The sequence below is a fragment of the Orbicella faveolata genome, unplaced genomic scaffold, assembly GCF_042242905.1.
Source record: "Orbicella faveolata isolate gen_17 unplaced genomic scaffold, um_ofav_v1 contig_50, whole genome shotgun sequence".
In the NCBI taxonomy this organism is placed as follows: domain Eukaryota; kingdom Metazoa; phylum Cnidaria; class Anthozoa; order Scleractinia; family Merulinidae; genus Orbicella; species Orbicella faveolata.
This window is the reverse complement of record NW_028301581.1, coordinates 2,140,885-2,158,880: the sequence shown is the minus strand read 5'-3', so window position 1 is coordinate 2,158,880 and position 17,996 is coordinate 2,140,885. Positions and strand designations below refer to the sequence as shown.

The 17,996-nt window shown below is 37.4% G+C and overlaps 2 pseudogenes; one reads left to right on the top strand and one right to left on the bottom strand.

The window, feature by feature from the left end:
* Positions 1-1,240: 1,240 nt before the first annotated feature.
* Positions 1,241-2,563, top strand: LOC149095570 (uncharacterized; annotated as a pseudogene).
* A 6,766-nt stretch (positions 2,564-9,329) lies between these two features.
* On the bottom strand, positions 9,330-11,741 carry LOC149095569 (uncharacterized; annotated as a pseudogene).
* Between the last annotated feature and the right edge of the window lie 6,255 nt (positions 11,742-17,996).

The window sequence follows — 17,996 nt, the reverse complement described above, 5'->3', positions numbered from 1 at the left end:
TTTTTGTTTGTTGAGTCGCTGATATGTGAGTCATTTATTTTTTTTGTAAAACTATCAGTCAGCGTTATAATCATAGCCCCGTTGACTTGGTTTACGTACCTGATATTGGTGGCTGACAGCACGTTGTGGGAGTCAGTGGATAAGTTGATGATTTTGTTGTTACTCCTGTCTAAATCAGCAGCCATTTTATTTGAACCATCAAGTAAAAGCGTTTCATTTTCGTTTGCTTTGGTTGTTAACTCTTGATAATTGACTGCATCATTGTTGTCGCTGCCAGGTGTAATGTTTATTATTTTGTTGTTCCCCATATCTAAATCCACATTCATGGAAGTTCCACCGTTAATATTCAATTTATGACCAGTCTGAAAAAAAGATGATGACGATGATAAAAAAGATGATGATGATGATCTTGATAAACATCCAATAATTTTAAAATTTCAGTACTCCACCTACAGAGTATTAATAAAATTGAAAACAGGCTACCAACTTGATCTCACCCAATCAAATTTTCACGAGCTCGTTGGCTTTCTTAAAGATGCTGAAAATTATGGGTCACGAATGCCTGATTTAAGTCAAGATACAGAAATGCTAAACATACACTGTGATTTGGTTAATATCAGCCTTGTTAATGGAGGAGATACAGATATAATTTATTCTTTCTCAACCAGTATCCTCAAACCGTCATTTAGTTTCACTATGGAACCGCAAAGAGTCACATTTAATCCCGTGAATAAGAACACCATTTCGAGAATGAGAATATATATAACCGATGGCAAAAGACGACAGATAAATCTTAATGGCGCAGATACAGCTTTTAGCTTACTGTTGAAAAGAATTGTCGAATTTATTTATATGAAATCGTATGAATTCAAAAGATTTTACCATCCTCAAATGGGTAAATTTGTGTAAAAACACAAACGAAACGGTTTGATTGTTGACAATATATTCAAACCGATAAGAAGTATAGCATCATCTGTATTCCAAAATGTTGCCAAACCAATCGCGAAAAAAGCAATAAAATCTGGAGTAGAACACGCTGGTGAGCGTTTGGGTAAAAAAAGCAGCAGAGAAATCAGGTGATCTGATGATGAAACGACTAAGAGGTGTGAAACAAAAAACACCAACACTTCCAACGATAAAAGAAGAAAGTAGAGATATAATATTGAATCGTTTAATATCAGGAGAAGGTGTAAGGAAAAGGAAAGGAAAGGGACTACTGCTCGGAAAAAACAGTCCATTCAACTCAATTCCAATACTTGGTCAAATATTATAAAACACGAATTTTTATCTAAACTAATAGTATAATGGCTTTTAGATCAAGTGAAATGTTACAACGAAATGAGTTTGTAAGATACCAGTCAGATGATGCAATCAGAGCACCAGCTAATGGTGAACACCAAGATAAAAATGGATACAAATTTACAATCAATGACAGATCAGCGTTTTACGATTGGTATAATGCTTATTTTAAAAATTCAGTTTCAAGTACCAAAACTCGCTGATGGAACAGCTTATGGTGGAGGTGATAGAATTACGGTCATCAATGGCTCACACTCTTTCATCAATCATCTGATGATCAAATCTGCTGGTAAAATCGTATATGATACAGATAATCTCCACAAGGTCAATTTTGTTAAGAATCTATTGGAGTATTCTGATGATTTCAGCAGATCAGTTGCAAAAAACGGTCTTTGGTATTTGGATACTAGCCATCAGATTGCTAATGCTAATCAGAATGCAGGATTTGAAGCAAGACGAAGGTTAACAGTGGGAAATGCTGATGTCAATGTTATTATTCCTGTCAATAGATATTCATTCTTCGAAGTGTTAGAAGATAAGATGCTTATACCAATGCAATCACAATTCAATATAACACTTCAGAATGATGATGAGCTAATTCAAAAAGCAGATGCTGCCGATGATGGAAGAGTCGGCATTAATCGTTTTCTATTATGGGTGCCCAAATTAATTCCAAAAGATAGTCTATACGACAATTTTGTCAGCTCATTTTTGAAAGAAACTAAATGGTCCTATCTGAGATCGTGTATCAAATGTCCGCTCCAGCACAAGCAAGTGGTTTTGATCAGATTTCAGCAAGTGTGGATTATGTTAAACATATATTTGTATATCTCCAAAGAAATAAAACAAATGTCGTGGCAGAAAATCCTTACTTATTTGATACTTATAAATTGAATGCCGCTGATGCTAATAGTTATCTGACGACATGTACATTAGAATATGGAAGTGGAATATTTTATCCAGAACTGAGTATGATACAGAAACTAAGGTGAGAATTTTTAACGATTTGTCTTATGCTGCAAGAAGAAATGATTTTAATACTGGTACACAACTGAATCTTGCAAATTTTAATGGTCTTTATGGTATGATATATTTTGATTTAACAAACCAAACAGAAAAAGTTACAAGGGATCCCAAACACTTAATTTTCAGATACAAAATAAATGCTGCTCCAGCAGCTGCATTCAATGTTGACGCAATTGTCTTTTACGAAGAGATGCTGGTTGTGATTAACAAAATTGGTAATGAGTTAGTTATTGTGTAAATAAATAGAATAGCAAATATAGAAGTTAGTTAGTTATTCCTCAATACGAGGATGTTTTTCAAAATACATATTTTATATAATCTATATAATATATGACGCAATTATTTGAAATAAGGGTGAAATTATCACCAAATCAGAAAAAGAATCTTGCTAGTGCATTTCATAAGCGTGAAACCATTGTTCTCAGGCTTTCAAAAGATGCACTAACTGGAAATAACGTTTTGTACGTTGCACAAAATGTGCCGAAACGATTGCACAAGAATAAACAGCTGAATAAAGGATTGGACATCAAACTGGCTAAGACTAATATCAGAAACGAGGTTCGAGGTAGTCTGTTGACAAGCATATTAAGTTTAGGTCGTACTTTTGCACCTACCATAGCAAAGAAAACCTTGCATTATCTGCATTGGCCGGATTAGCTTCAGAAGGTGCTTTCCAAATTGTGAAGAAAATAACGGGAAGAGGCCAAACAGGTGGTGTTTTTATGATACCAAATAATAGTATTAGTGATCTTGTGAATACTTGTCACCATCTATTAACCAGAAAACAAGCTAGAGATTTGGCAAGAGTATTAGCAAGAGGTGATCCGCATGTTCTTCTGAAACTCTCCAATAAACAAATAGGTTCCGGACTAGGAATTTATAAGAAATCCAAAATTGCAAAAGAAAGCGATTGATTGGGGAATTAAGAAAGCAACTCCTGTTATTCAAAAAGTTGGATCTGAAGCAATTAATTAATTAATTATCAACCAAAGTGAGACCAAATTACAAATGTAAAACTGACAGAATGGATCTTGATGCTGACATGTACAAAGGAGGTGCAATTGATATCCAAAAAGCGATTGGCAAAATACCAAAACCAAAGGCTGGATGGACACCAGGAAAGTACAAATAAATGGGACCATATAATCCATTGAATAAGCAATTAGAATACAACCCATGCACCGGTGAGTTCTCAAATGGTACGTACAACCGTGTAATAAGGTGGATGAGACAGCTGCTGATCACGATATTTGTTATGATATGGGAAAAAAAAAACAAAGGTGATTGTGATTGGCAAATGGTTTCATCACTGGATGAAATACCATATGGTGAAATGCCAAAGAGGGGATCAACAGCACGATTCTTGATTGATCGATAAAAAACAGAAACTGGGTCTTGGGGTATCAAAAAACGGAAGAATCCGTCGAGTGAAGTGAACTGGCAAGAAAAATTAGCTGATGAATTACACAAACCAGTAAAACGTAACTTTACTCGACGGCGTGTAACAGTCAATCATATTGATGAAATATGGTGTTCTGATTTAGTTGAAATGCAGCAGCTCAGCAAGTGGAACAAGGGCTACAGATATCTTCTGATGGTTTTAGATGCGTTTAGTAAATACGGTTGGATTGTACCGTTGAAGGATAAAAAACGTGAATCTGTAACTGAAGCATTCAAATCCATTATCAGAGAGGAAAGAAAACCTGAGTACTTATGGACTGATGAGGGTAAAGATTATTATAACAAGCATTTGAAGGACTTGTTGGATAAGAATAACATAACACTGTATTCCACGGTAAATGAAGAAAAATCATTGTGAAAGATGGAATAAAACAATAAAAACCAAAATGTGGAAGCAGTTTACTATTTGGGGTAATACAGTAATCAGTATTTGGATATTCTACCCAAAATATTAGAACAGTATAATAACACCAAACATGGTTCAATAAAAATGACACCTGTTGAAGCTAGTCAGGAAAAAATGAAGGAATTGTATACTTTAATCTGAATAGTAATACAGAACCATCATCAAAACCGAAGTTTAAAATCGGTGATAAGGTTAGAATAAGCAAAGGCAAGAGAAAAGTATTCGACAAAGGATATACCCCTAATTGGACTGAGGAAGTATTTACAATTGATAAGATCCAATATGCGAATCCAGTCACTTACAAATTAAAAGATCTCCACGGTGAAGAGATAACAGGCAGTTTTTATGACCCTGAGCTGTTAAAAGCCAAACAGGATATATTCAGAATTGAAAGAATCATAAGGAGAAATCATAAGAAGAAGCAAGCGTTAGTAAAGTGGAAGAGATACAGTGATGATTTCAACAGTTGGGTACCACTAAAGGATGTGCTGAAAATATAAGCGTTAATCGAGTAATGTATATTAGCGACATTACTTGGTTGTGGTGAAAATAGTATAGCCTATATATACAGATAGATCGTCTATCAGATGTGTTATTTTTGCCATATCTGCTTTTGCTATTATGATAGCCAAAAATATTATTGTTTCTGGCTATATGTATATTTTATATAAAGCCATATATTCAAATGAATACTTGGAGCCGTCTAACTTTGAAAAGGCATATTTATAACCATATTTTTTATCGCAAGTCATTTTCACTGAACCAGCACTAGCATGAAGCTTTTTTCCAGCACTGGATAAACTTTTGAAAATCATAATCGTCCCATCGGAGCGGTTTATTGATTTGACTTTTTTCTTATTCAAATGATTATACTTCACAAAAGAATAATCTCGATTTTTTGCTGCTTTCTTACTATTCTCACTTTGTGATAATAATTGTAAATTACACAGTCTATTATCAGTTTTCACATCATTAATATGATCAATGACTTTATCACTCGGAATTGAACCGTTGAGACATTCCCATATAAATCTGTGAGCTAGCATTGAGTTTTGTTTGAATCCCAGCCCGCTGACAGAACAACGATTATATCCACAATGATTTAAGCTGCACCCAACTATTTTCATTGTTCTGGTATTAATAACCTTGCCAAGATTCGACGCGGCATATTTATTACACAAAGGATGAACCTTATATATTTCAATTTCATTTTTCATACTCATACTACCAATATATCAATAACGTTTCTCTTTTATATAAAATTCAAAAGCTCTGTTTTGCCACTTGGTGAATAAGTTTTTGATTTGCAGAGGCCTGAGATAGCCTAATTTATGCTGTTTCTGGCTAAAGGAGTTTTTTGATTTCCAGAGGGGTGGCAAGAGTACTTTTTGGTCATGACCCGACTTCGCGAAGGGTTTCTAGTAGAAGGATTTTTTTGATTTCTAGAGGGTTGGGAGACATGAAATTTGCCAATGAGAGGGCTTAGGACAAAACATACCCTAAGAGGCCTGAAAATGCATTTTTCGAGTTGAGGCCCGGCGAGGGTATTTTTTGGGTTTCTAGGGGAGTGGGTATGCCGTTTTTTGCATAATGTCCTAGTACCGCCATTTACTATACTACTTTCGGTTTTCAAAAAAATCGCCAGAAGAAAAACGTTTTGAAAACTTACTTATGAGCAGTCTGGCCGAAATATTAACTCACTTAGTGACTATCACTAGAAAGTTGCCGAGACCGGGCTAGGCACAGCGTAATTTTGACCAACTTTGGGTCGATTTCCAGGAATTTCCCAGCCCTAAGGTCTCTAAGCTAATTGGAGAAGACTTTGGTTTTCAGTGAAATGGCCAGAAGAAAAATTTTTCAACGCTTACTTATGAGCAGTCTGGCTGAGATATTAAGTCACTTAGTGACTATGACTAGAAAGTCGCCGAGACCGGGCTACGCTGCAGCGAGATTTTGACCAACTTTGGGTGGATTTCCAGGAACTTGGGCGATATTTTCCAGTCGTAGGGACTCTAAACTAATTCGAGAAGACTTTGGTTTTCAGTGAAATGGCCAAAAGAAAAATTTTTGAACGCTTACTTATGAGCAGTCTGGCCGAAATATTAACTCACTTAGTGACTATAACTAGAAAGTCGCCGAGACTGGGCTAGGCGCAGCGCGGTTTCAGTTGACGAAATGTTAATTCACTTAGTGACTATGACTAGTAAGTCGCAAATACCTGGCTACGCGCCGCGCGATTTTGACCAACTTTGGGTGGATTTCCAGGAACTTGGGCGATATTTCCCAGCCCTAGGGACTCTAAACTAATTGGAGAAGACTTTGGTTTTCAGTGAAATGTCCAGAAGAAAAATTTTTGAACGCTTACTTATAAGCAGTCTGGCCGAAATATTAACTCACTTAGTGACTATGACCAGAAAGTCGCCGAGACCGGGCTACGCGCAGCGTGATTAAAGGGACCCTTGGGGAAATTAGCCGATCACCTCAATACTCTTTGTTTGGTTACTTCTCTTTTTATTTCCACTATTGATGACTTCATTACAATACTGACAACGTTCCCCTACTGCCACTCTTGCCTGATTACAGCAATTACTACAACTCTGATGCGTAGGTTTGGCCCGCGCTCGTTTATCTGGATCACACCCGTGCTGTCAATCAGCTGTCTAATACGTCAAATTCGAAAATTAACGCTGATGTCAGTACATGCGCTGTGTTCTACTACCAAGAATTCGCAGAATTTACTTAGTGAAAAATCTTTTCATTTCTGAATTTCCACTATCAAGCATAGGGTGTATGATCCAAATAAATCAGCACGTTCAATATAAAAATTATCAAGAATAAGTTTACAAATTAAAATCAAGGAAAAGTGCCAGGATCTCTAATAAAAGTTGTTGTTGAAAATTCTGTACGACTAAAGTGTTACAAGAAATAGGTATGCAAACTCCCAGCTTCGTAGGAGGGAGTTCCAGTTGAAGCCATCCATCTCATTAAGTGAACGTGCTCTTTTGGTACAAACATATCTTAACGAGGTGCCGCTGCTATTGTAAGGGATCTTTTCTTTATTTGGGTCGAAGTGTGAACGACAATCCTCAACAAAAGTCCTTGGCACACCTGGATCAGACAGCACGAAAATGCGTTGACAAGGTATTTTGGGGACAATACCTAATCACATCATTAGAAGGGGGAACCCCCTTCCCCCTCGACAATGTTGTAAGCGGGCAATGACCACTTCATCACGATTAACAAAATTGATTTGGGCGGAACGGGGCGAACTGATAAATTGCCCTGACAGATATTGCAAAAGTGGGAAGGTGTGCCAAGACTTTTGTCGGAGATTGTAGGAATAAAGTAATTAAACATCGCTATAAAACTCCCTGAACAGCTCAGTAAAAAGGGCAAGGTTTGACTGAAAAGTTGGACAGGAGACTAAAAATAAGTTAAAGAGTCTAACGCGACTAATTCCAAAAAGAGCGCTTCCAAAATCTAGATTTCAATTTTTATTTTGTTTTCTCGATCGACACCCGCGAGTAAACAAACGAGTTGCTGAACAACGCAGCTGACCCGAAAACATGTAGTATAGCAACGGTGCCCGCAGAACATGAATGTACCAAGGTATTTTACCAAGTCTAACAAGAATCAGTTAACAAATTATTTAAGTAAATACTACATTAAAAATAGTTAGATTACAGGGCACTATTTCCAGCGTAACAACAGTCAAGTAATTTACACATACGAAGAACTAGTTCCTAGGAAACGCAGCACCCGCGTATACAACAACAACGATAAGAAAGGCAGCATTTGATCAGCTAGTCAAGGAGCAAGTCCGTAATGTCAATGTATCCCAAACACCTAAAGTATTCCAATATTATATTTCGAATGACCCAACACCTATTTCTTAAAACATTACCGTTGCCTTTTTACCCATTATTACAACGAATAAATATGGTTAAGAATTGATATCTTGTTTGCATTTTATTGTTTTACATATTCTCCACCCTTAGATTGAGCTAGTCCCTAGCTCACAGTGAGTTAATAGAATGCAAGCAAGATAACATGACAATACCATAACAAAAAAAATGGAGGCATATATATATATACATATATATATCTTCACGAACTCAACACTACAGCTGAACAATGTATAACCTACAAGTAAAAATTATGTGGACATACGGCATTAAAAGAAAATCACATAAGCGAAGGGTTGATAGGAATAACAGTGTTCAAAAATGCTCACGTAAAATCTTAATTGTAATATAAAGTGTAAACGGAAGATTAAACCTAGTTGAGTTTCTTACTGCTGAGTTAACAGACAAAAATTTAGTATTATTCGTGTCAAACCCCGCTTAGTAACTTCATGAAATACTTAACAAAATTGTTTGTTGTTTGTTTGTTTCAGTGTTTTTTTTTGGTTTAGTTTATGTTTCTTTGTTTTCGTGAATGATTGGTAGTTATAAATAACCAAAGCGTGTCAATGGCTCATTCTAGTAATACAAGACGGAATTTCTGATTTATCGGGTGGTTTACGTTGTTTTGGCATGAAGAATTTGTAAGGAGGTGTATTGGCCTGACAAACAGTAACAATCGCTTCCTTTAGAGGGCTGTGCCTTGCAAAATCCAAAACTTTCCTTATTTCTTCCGTCATAGGAGTATTGGTCAGATATTCTGTTAAACTAGGAAAGGTTACTGCTTCTTCGTAAGTTGGCAATTTAGAAAAATCTTTAGCTGAGTCAACTGTTGTGCTTGTTTCATTATGTTTGGAGCTGGAAATTTGCTGTGTTTCACACGCGTTGTCGTGAACTAAGTCTTGTTGGCAGCTTGCTTGGCTGGGCAAGACAAAGAGACGAGAGTCAGTGGTAATTTCCTGGGAATACGAAAGAGTTTCGGTTTTCTTTGTGTGCAAATTGGGTATGGCTTCCGAATCTAAATTCCTAGTCCTGAAAATACCTGAAGTGGTCTGACTGCGTAAGTCAGATTTTGGTAAAACCTGTTGTACAACTTGATCAGGGGTTTACAAGGGTTGTTTACTCACAATGCTTTGTTCATTTTCCTTTGGAGCGTCTTCCATTTCTGTGTGAAATATTTTCTCGTTAATCTCTTCTCTTAAAATTGGGTAACTTCTTTTCTGTTTTAATATTGGTTTTAATTTAACTGACGATATATTATGATTTCTTGTATCTATTTTTAACTTCTTCAATGCGTTTCCGTTTTCCTATGGTTTCGTCACTGTTTGTGGTGATAACATCTTTGAGATGTAATTCTTTCCTTTCTAGGTCATCTACGTAGGTACTATGATGTTTATCAATAATCACGGTAACGCCAGCGTTAATGTTTCCATCGGGACAAATTGACATGTTGTTAACACCTTGTGCGGCGTCATCGCTGAGTGAGAAAACTGTCTGATTTTGCGGTATTCTCTTGGTAATATTAATATGGACATAGCCAGTCTCCATTTTATTTTCAATTTCTGATAAATGATATTTGCGCACTTTCACTTGTGTATTTCTGTTAACCTTTCTTTTATTGCGTCTCGTATGTTGAGAACTCTGGTTCAATTTGGTAACTGTATTTAATTTTCTCAACATGTATTATCAAAAGTTACATTGTGATTACTATTTTTCGTCGCCGAAGAAAGCGGACATAAAGATTCCCTAGACTGTGTTTCAGACACGATATTTTTAGTAGGATATGGGTGTCCCGGGATTACCACGATATCCGAAATAGGCGAGTCAGAAAAACTGTCATCAAGGCGATTGTGACTATTTACAATTGGCGATTCCGTGCGAATATCATCAATACTATTTACACCTGTTTTACAAGTAGAAACATTATGTCGAGCAACCGAATGTCTTGGAGAGAATCTGCTATCTATAGTGGTAAAACAATTTCTGGGCTTATAACTAACTTGATTGTTGTTTCTAGTTGCTCTTCGAAAACCTTGTCTATAATATTTAAATAATTTTGTTCTGCCAAAACGGACTCTTGGGGTACCAACAAGAGTCCTTAGGCGTTTCCCTGGTTGGAATTTGGTGGTTCCTCTATGGCTAACATAGAACGTCGATTGTAGAAGGGGTGAATACGGAATTCATTACTATATTCATCATTCCAGCCTCTGTAAGATCGGTCATATGAGCGATTGGCGGAATGGCGCGGATTCTGATACCGCCTTAAAACACTCTCTAAATATGTTAACCGTCGCTGTAACTGGTCTAGTTGACTGTTTGGTCCCTGCCAATTACTAGGTTGAAAAGGGCGCGATGTCCCAGGAGGCTGATCATCATAAGCAGCCATAGCATAAGTCGCGTTTATGTGCTGCTGCTGACGCTGTTGTTGTTTTTGGAGTGTTTTAATGTGATTAGACAATTCGTCCAGTTTCTTTTCAGCAGCTAAAGGACCTGGAGCTGGCGCAGCGGTGGCTATCACCGCATTGTTCAAGTACTTGAAGGTTGCTCCAGGAATTTAGTAAACGTGATTTGCATTTTCGTTAACACAGATTGAGTATCTGAAGCAGCCTGGCGGCGATTGACGATGTCCTTCATACGCTTGAGACTCGGCCTCCTGAAACGTCTTTGGCCTACCTATAGTGACACATAGGCTTGAAGGTCGCCCTGTAATCCCTCAATAAAATATCTCACTGTTTCTACGTCAGACAATTTTAATCGTTTGCATAGGCGCGTAATATCAGTAATGTAATCGTCGATGGGCTCGTTTGGAGCGTGTTTACGCGCACTTAATTGTTGACTTAAAATCCAATCCTGTGGGCCAGAGCCAAAACGTGCGCGAAACGCATCAAAAAGAGCAGATAAAGTGCTGGTAGTTTCCTCAGCTAATGTGACAAAGCAGGCGTGCGCAATGCCCCGCAAATAGAGTGAAAAAGCATTAGGTTGCAACTCCTCCGACCAATTATTTAATTTGGCTATGCCACGAAACTTATCCAACCATACTGACGCGTCCGCTATAGGATTTCCATCAAAAATTTCTGGCTTCAAGCCATGATCATGACTAGTTGCTTTTTGGTCAATCTTATTTTGTAGAGAATCTAATTGTGTGCGTGTCGTATGCGCTTCTTTTTCTAGATCGCCTTTTATTGTCGTCAGAAAAGAGGTAAAGAAGGCTTTAAATTCTTCTTTTTGGGCAGCATTCATGATACCGGATACAGGACAAACACAAATATTACTTTCTCTGTGCGTTTCAATCAGCTGTGCCTGATGTATTTGAGAACGCGTAACGATCTTTTTAGAGGCTTTAGGCCTAAGTGGCATAAATTGCAACAACCACTATTCCTATCAATCCCAATTAAATGTCGGTGCAAACTTTTAACTAAAAGATAACAGAATTGGATCACCACAACGAACAGTAGCACAAGTACGTAAGTACTAACAAATATATTATTTAAAACTAACATAGGGTGCTAGAAAAGGTTACGAAAAAGGAATAATGAGTACGCAACATCAGTAGGCCTTACGCTCCATCTGGCGGGTTGATTTCCTGGCTTGTCCTGGCTTGACCTGGTTTGTGCTGGCTTGACTTGGCTTGACTCAGCTTGTCCTGTTTCTCTTAGTTCTGCCAGTAACTCCGTAAAAGAAAGACACGCACGCGTCGGCTTCTACTTCTTGGAACTTAACCCTCAATGTTCAGTTCTGTTTATTTTTTGTCTCAGTTCCCTTTAGACAGCGACTGTAAACGTTAATGTTGGCGTTTAATCCACCGTCTGCATATGATGATGATGTTAATTACAACATCCACGGTCGAGCAGTTGGTAACCGGAGTGGTCCGGTTAAAACATTACGGCCATAGCCACGTCTAGTCATCCACTGATCGGATTTTCGACACAAAATCCGGGCCGTCGGGCACCGAAACCGGAACTCCACCAGCTTGTTAAAGCGACCTTGGGGAAATTAGCCGATCACTTAAACACTCTTTGTTTGGTTAGCTCGCTTTTTATTTCCACCATTGATGACTTCATTACAATACTGACAACGTTCCCCTACTGCCACTCTTGACTGATTACAGCGATTACTACAACTCTGATGCGTAGGTTTGGCCCGCGCTCTTTTATCTGGATCACACCCGTGCTGTCAATCAGCTGTCTAATTCGTCTAATTCGAAAATTAACGCTGATTTCAGTACATGCGCAGTGTTCTACTAGCATGAATTCGCAGAATTCACTTCGTGAAAAATCTTTTCATTTCTGAATTTCCACTATCAAGCATAGGGTGTATGATCCAAATAAATCAGCACGTTCAATATAACAATTATCAAGAATAAGTTTACAAATTAAAATCAAGGAAAAGTGCCAGGATCTCTAATAAAAGTTGTTGTTGAAAATTCTGAAAAATTGGACAGGAGACTAAAAATAAGTTAAGGATTCTAACGCGACTAATTCCAAAAAGAGCGCTTCCAAAATCTAGATTTCAATTTTTATTTTGTTTTCTCGATCGACACCCGCGAGTAAACAAACGAGTTGCTGAACACCGCAGCTGACCCGAAAACATGTAGTGTAGCAACGGTGCTCGCAGAAGTAGTAGTAGTAGTAGTAGTAGTAAGACTTTTTTTTACTAGGGTAGCATTTGACAGTAATAAAACTGATAACCTAATGGCCCTCAACATAAATGTACCAAAGTATTTTAACAGGTCTAACAAGAATCAGTTAACAAATTATTTAAGTAGATACTATATTCAAAATAGTTAGATTACATGGCACTATTTCCAGTGTAACAACAGTCAAGTAATTTACACATACGAAGAACTAGTTCCTAGGAAACGCAGCACCTGCGTATACAACAACAACGATAAGAAAGGCAACATTTGATCAGCTAGTCAAGGAGCAAGTCCATAATGTCAATGTATCCCAAACACCTAAAATATTCCAATATTATATTTCGAATGACCCAACACCTATTTCTTAAAACATTACCATTATCTTTTTACCCATTATTACAACGAATAAATATGGTTGGGAATTTATATCTTGCTTGCATTTTTATTGTTTTACAATTTTGACCAACTTTGGGTGGAATTCCAGGAACTTGGGCGATATTTCCCAGCCCTAAGGATTCTAAACTAATTCGAGAAGACTTTGGTTTTCAGTGAAATGGCCAGAAGGAAAATTTTTGAACGCTTACTTATGGGCAGTCTGGCCGACATATTAGCTCACTTAGTGACTATGACTGGAAAGTCGCCGAGAGCGGGCTACGCGCAGCGCTATTTTGACCAACTTTGGGTCAATTTAGAGGAACTTGGGTGATATTTCCCAGCACTAGGGACTTTAAACTAATTTTAGTAAGACCTTGGTTTCTAGAGAAATGGGCAGATAAGAATTTTTGACCACTTACTTAGTAGCAGTCTAGCAAAAATATTAACTCACCTAGCAACTATGACTAGAAAGTCGCCGAGATTGGGCTACCGGCAGCGCGATCTTGACCAACTTTGGGTGGATTTCCAACAACTTGGGCGATATTTCCCAGCGCTAGGGACTCTAAACTAATTCGAGAAGACTTTGGATTCTAGTGAAATGACCAGAAAAATATTTTTGAACTTTTACTTATGGACAGTCTGGCCAAAATATTAACTTACTTAATGACTATGACTAGAAAGTCGCCGAGACCGGGCTACGCGCAGCGCGATTTATACCAAGTTTGGGTCGATATCCAGGAACTTGGGCGATATTTTCCAGTCCTAGGGACTCGAAACTAATTCCAGAAGACCTTGGTTTTCAGTGAAATGGCGAGAAAAGGTGTTTTGAACGCTTACTTATGAGCAGTCTGGCCGAAATATTAACACACTTAGTGACTATGACCAGAAAGTCGCCGAAACCGAGCTACGCGCAGCGCGATTTATACCAACTTTGGGTCGATTACCAGGGACTTGGGCGATATTTCCCAGCCCTAAGGAGTCTAAACTAATATGAGAAGACATTGGTTTTCAGGAAAATTGCCAGACGAAAAATTTTTGGACGCTTACTTATCAGCAGTCTGGCCAAAATAATAACTCACTTAGTGACTATGACTAGACCGGGCTACGCGCAGCGTGATTTTGACCAGAAGAAAAATCGACCAGAGGAAATCGACTAAAAGTTGGTCAAAATCGCGTTGCGCGTAGCCCGGTCGCGGCGACTTTCTGGTCATAGTCACTAAGGGAGTTATTATTTCGGCCAGACTGCTCATAAGTAAGCGTTCAAAACTTTTTCTTCTGGCCATTTTATTGAAAACCAAAGTCTTCTCGAATTTGTTTAGAGTCTTTAGGGCTGGGAAATATCGCCCAAGTGTTTGGAAATCGACCCAAAGTTGGTTGACTGGTTGATTGTTGAGTTGTTGAGTTTTTTTTCCATAAATAACCAGAAGAAATGTTTGAAATTCATTACAAAACTGATTGGGGGCGAGGTGTATAATCACGGTGAAAAATGGTTAAGGGCTCTTTTTATGACTGGATATGTTGTATGCAAGCTCACTAACAAGACTCAACATCTGAGACGTTGTCAGATGTGATACTGTCAAGCAAACCCAACTCTTTAAACAATGTGTGGCCATAAATTTACTTTGACTTTTATCCAGAATGCCTGGGATTTAATGGGCCGGACGTCCATAAATTTCTACAAGTAATTAGGCAACAAGAATTGCAAGCTTCGTTAATAAGGGATTTATTACGCAACTGAAAATGTTCACAAAAATGCCCAATCACAAACTGGAGAAACATTGCAAACTTCAAACGCGCAATTCTGATTGAAAGCCGACTAGTCGCATACTCGCGCCTGATGTTAAACAAAACAGAAGGGAAAAAGAGTTGGAAAGAAAACAAAACGAGTGTTTCGTGTGATCAAAGCAAGCTCTTTCAGAAACGTCATAACACTAACGAAAATCTTTAACAGTGATCGTGGGGGATCATTCTGGACAGTGCCCGGTCCAATACTTAGGGAATACTGTGCCAGCAATGAAGCAATTTGATTGGTTAATCTGAGTTCTTAACCCTCTGAACTAACTTAGTGATGAAATATAAACTAGTTATGTAACGTTTTCTCTTGGTATACATTGGAATATCCCACTTGTATTCACTTGGTATATACAAAGAAAATACAAGTGACACAAGAGAAAGCGCTGCATAAGCGTTGCGTGCGAAAGGATACCCCCTATTCCCTCCCCGTTTACACCTGCTATGCAGGATGTATACATGGCTTATCATTATAAAAATAACAAAAATATCATTACAGCCGTAAAATAATGTTTTCAGTGACACGGCTGCAAAGGTAACAGAAAAGAAATACCACAATGTACAGCAAACACAAATTAATTTTTATTCCTAAAACATTCCAAAGCAAACAGAGGATAGTAATATTATCTAAAAAAAAGCTGGAAACACATCCATATCTACGAAGAGGAAAACAAAGGGAGCAATGTCAATAACAGGCCAAAATATTCAATACTTCTCATGAACACTACTATTAAGCTGCATTTAGCCAAGTCTTGCCATCACCTCGAGTATTCGTTTTTTTTTTTCAATAAAAGGTCATTTACAATGCGAAACAGCATCTCGATAATCGATCAACAGATTATTACAAACAATTCCTGCTCTAGCCAGTGCCAGAACCTAAGGATTAATTCACCATGCATATGGAATGTCATTCATTTTTATCTTGTTCAGTGTCAACTAAACTGCAATATTAATTCTCAATACTGATGTTCATTCAGCTCCATCTTGCTCATTTCAGAACTAAGATAGTAATTCTCCACATTAATTGTCATTCAGTTTTATCTTGCCCAGTGTCAGAACTTAAATAGTAAATCTCCATACTGAATGTCGTTCAGTTTTATCTTGTCCGTCGGCAGAACTGATATTGCAATACTCCATACTGATTGCTGTTCAGTTTTATCTTGTCCAATGTCAGAATTGATATTGCAATTCTCCATACTGATTACTGTTCAGTTTTATCTTGTCCAGTGTCAGAACTGATATTGTTGTAATTCTCCATAATGATTGTCGTTCAGTTTTATCTTGTCCATTGTCAGAACTGATATTGTTGTAATTCTCCATACTGATTGTCGTTCAGTTCTATGTTGTCCAGAGTCAGAACTGATATTGTTGTAATTTTCCATGTTGATTGTCGTTCAGTTTTATCTTGCCCATTTTCAGAAGTAATGTGGTTGTAACTCTCCACCCTGACTGCTGTTCAGTTTTATCTTGTTTAGTGTCAGAACTGATATTGTTATAATTCTACACACTGACTGCCCTTCAGTTTGATCTTTTTCAGTGCCACAACTGATATTGTTGTAATTCTCATTACGAATTGTCATTCAGTTTTATTTTTTGCAGTGTCAGATCTGAAAATGTTGTAATTTACCATGCTGATTGTCACTTGTTATCTTGTCTACTGTCAGAACTGATAATGATGTAATTCTCCACACTGACTGCCGTTCAGTTTTATCTTGTTCAGTGTCAGAACTGGTATTGTTTAATTCTCCAAACTGACTGTCATTCAGTTTTATCTTTTGCAGTGTCAGAACTGATGTGGTTGTAATGATCTATACTGACCACCGCTCAGTTTTATCGTGTCCGTTGTCAGAACTGATATTGTTGTAATTCTCCACACTGACTGCCATTCAGTCTTATCTTGTCCATTGTCAGAACTATTGATGTAATTCTCCATTTTACCTGTCGTTCAGTTTTATCTTGTCCAGAGTCAAAATTGATATTGTTGTAATTCTCCCTACGGTTGTCGTTCAGTTTTATCTTGTCCTGTGTCAGAACTGATATTGTTGTAATTCTCCATACTGATACTGGTTAAGTTTTATTTTGTCCAGTGTCAGAACTGATATTGTTGTAATTCTCCTTACAGATTATTTTGTCCAGTGTCCAAACTGATATTGTTTTAATTCTCCACACTGACTCTCATTTAGTTTTATCTTGTCCAGAGTCAAAATTGATATTGTTGTAATTCTCCCTACGGTTGTCGTTCAGTTTTATCTTGTCCTGTGTCAGAACTGATATTGTTGTAATTCTCCATACTGATACTGGTTAAGTTTTATTTTGTCCAGTGTCAGAACTGATATTGTTGTAATTCTCCTTACATATTATCTTGTCCAGTGTCAAAACTGATATTGTTTTAATTCTCCACACTGACTCTCATTTAGTTTTATCTTGTGCAGTGTCAAAACTGATGTTGTTGTAATTCTCCATACTGACTACCGTTCAGTTTTATCTTTTCCGTTAATAGAACTATTGTTGTAATTGTCCATACTGACTGCTGTTCAGTTTTATCTTGTCCGTTGTCAGAACTATTGTTGTAATTCCCCATACTGACTGCCGTGTAATTTTATCTTGTCCTTTTCAGAACTATTTTTGTAATTCTCCATACTGACTGCCATTCAAATTTCTCTTGTCCATTGTCAGAACTATTGTTGTAATTCTCCATACTGATTGTCGTTCAGTTTCATCTTGTCCAGTGTCAAAATTGATATTGCAATTCTCCATACAGTTTGTCGTTCAGTTTTATCTTGTCCAGTATCAGAACTGATATTGTTGTAATTTACCACACTGAATGTCACTCATTTTTATCTTGTCCGGTGTCAGAACTGATATTGTTCTAATTCTTCACATTGACTGCCATTCAGTTTTATCTTCTTTAGTGTCAGTACTGACATTGTTGTAATTCTCCACACTAACTGCCGTTAAGTTTTGCCTTTTGCAGTGTCAGAACTAATATTGTTGTAACTGTCCATACTGAATGCCATTCAGTTTTATTTTCTCCATTTTCAGAACTATTGTTGCAATTCTCCATACTGACTGTCGTTCAGTATTATCTTGTCCAGTGTCA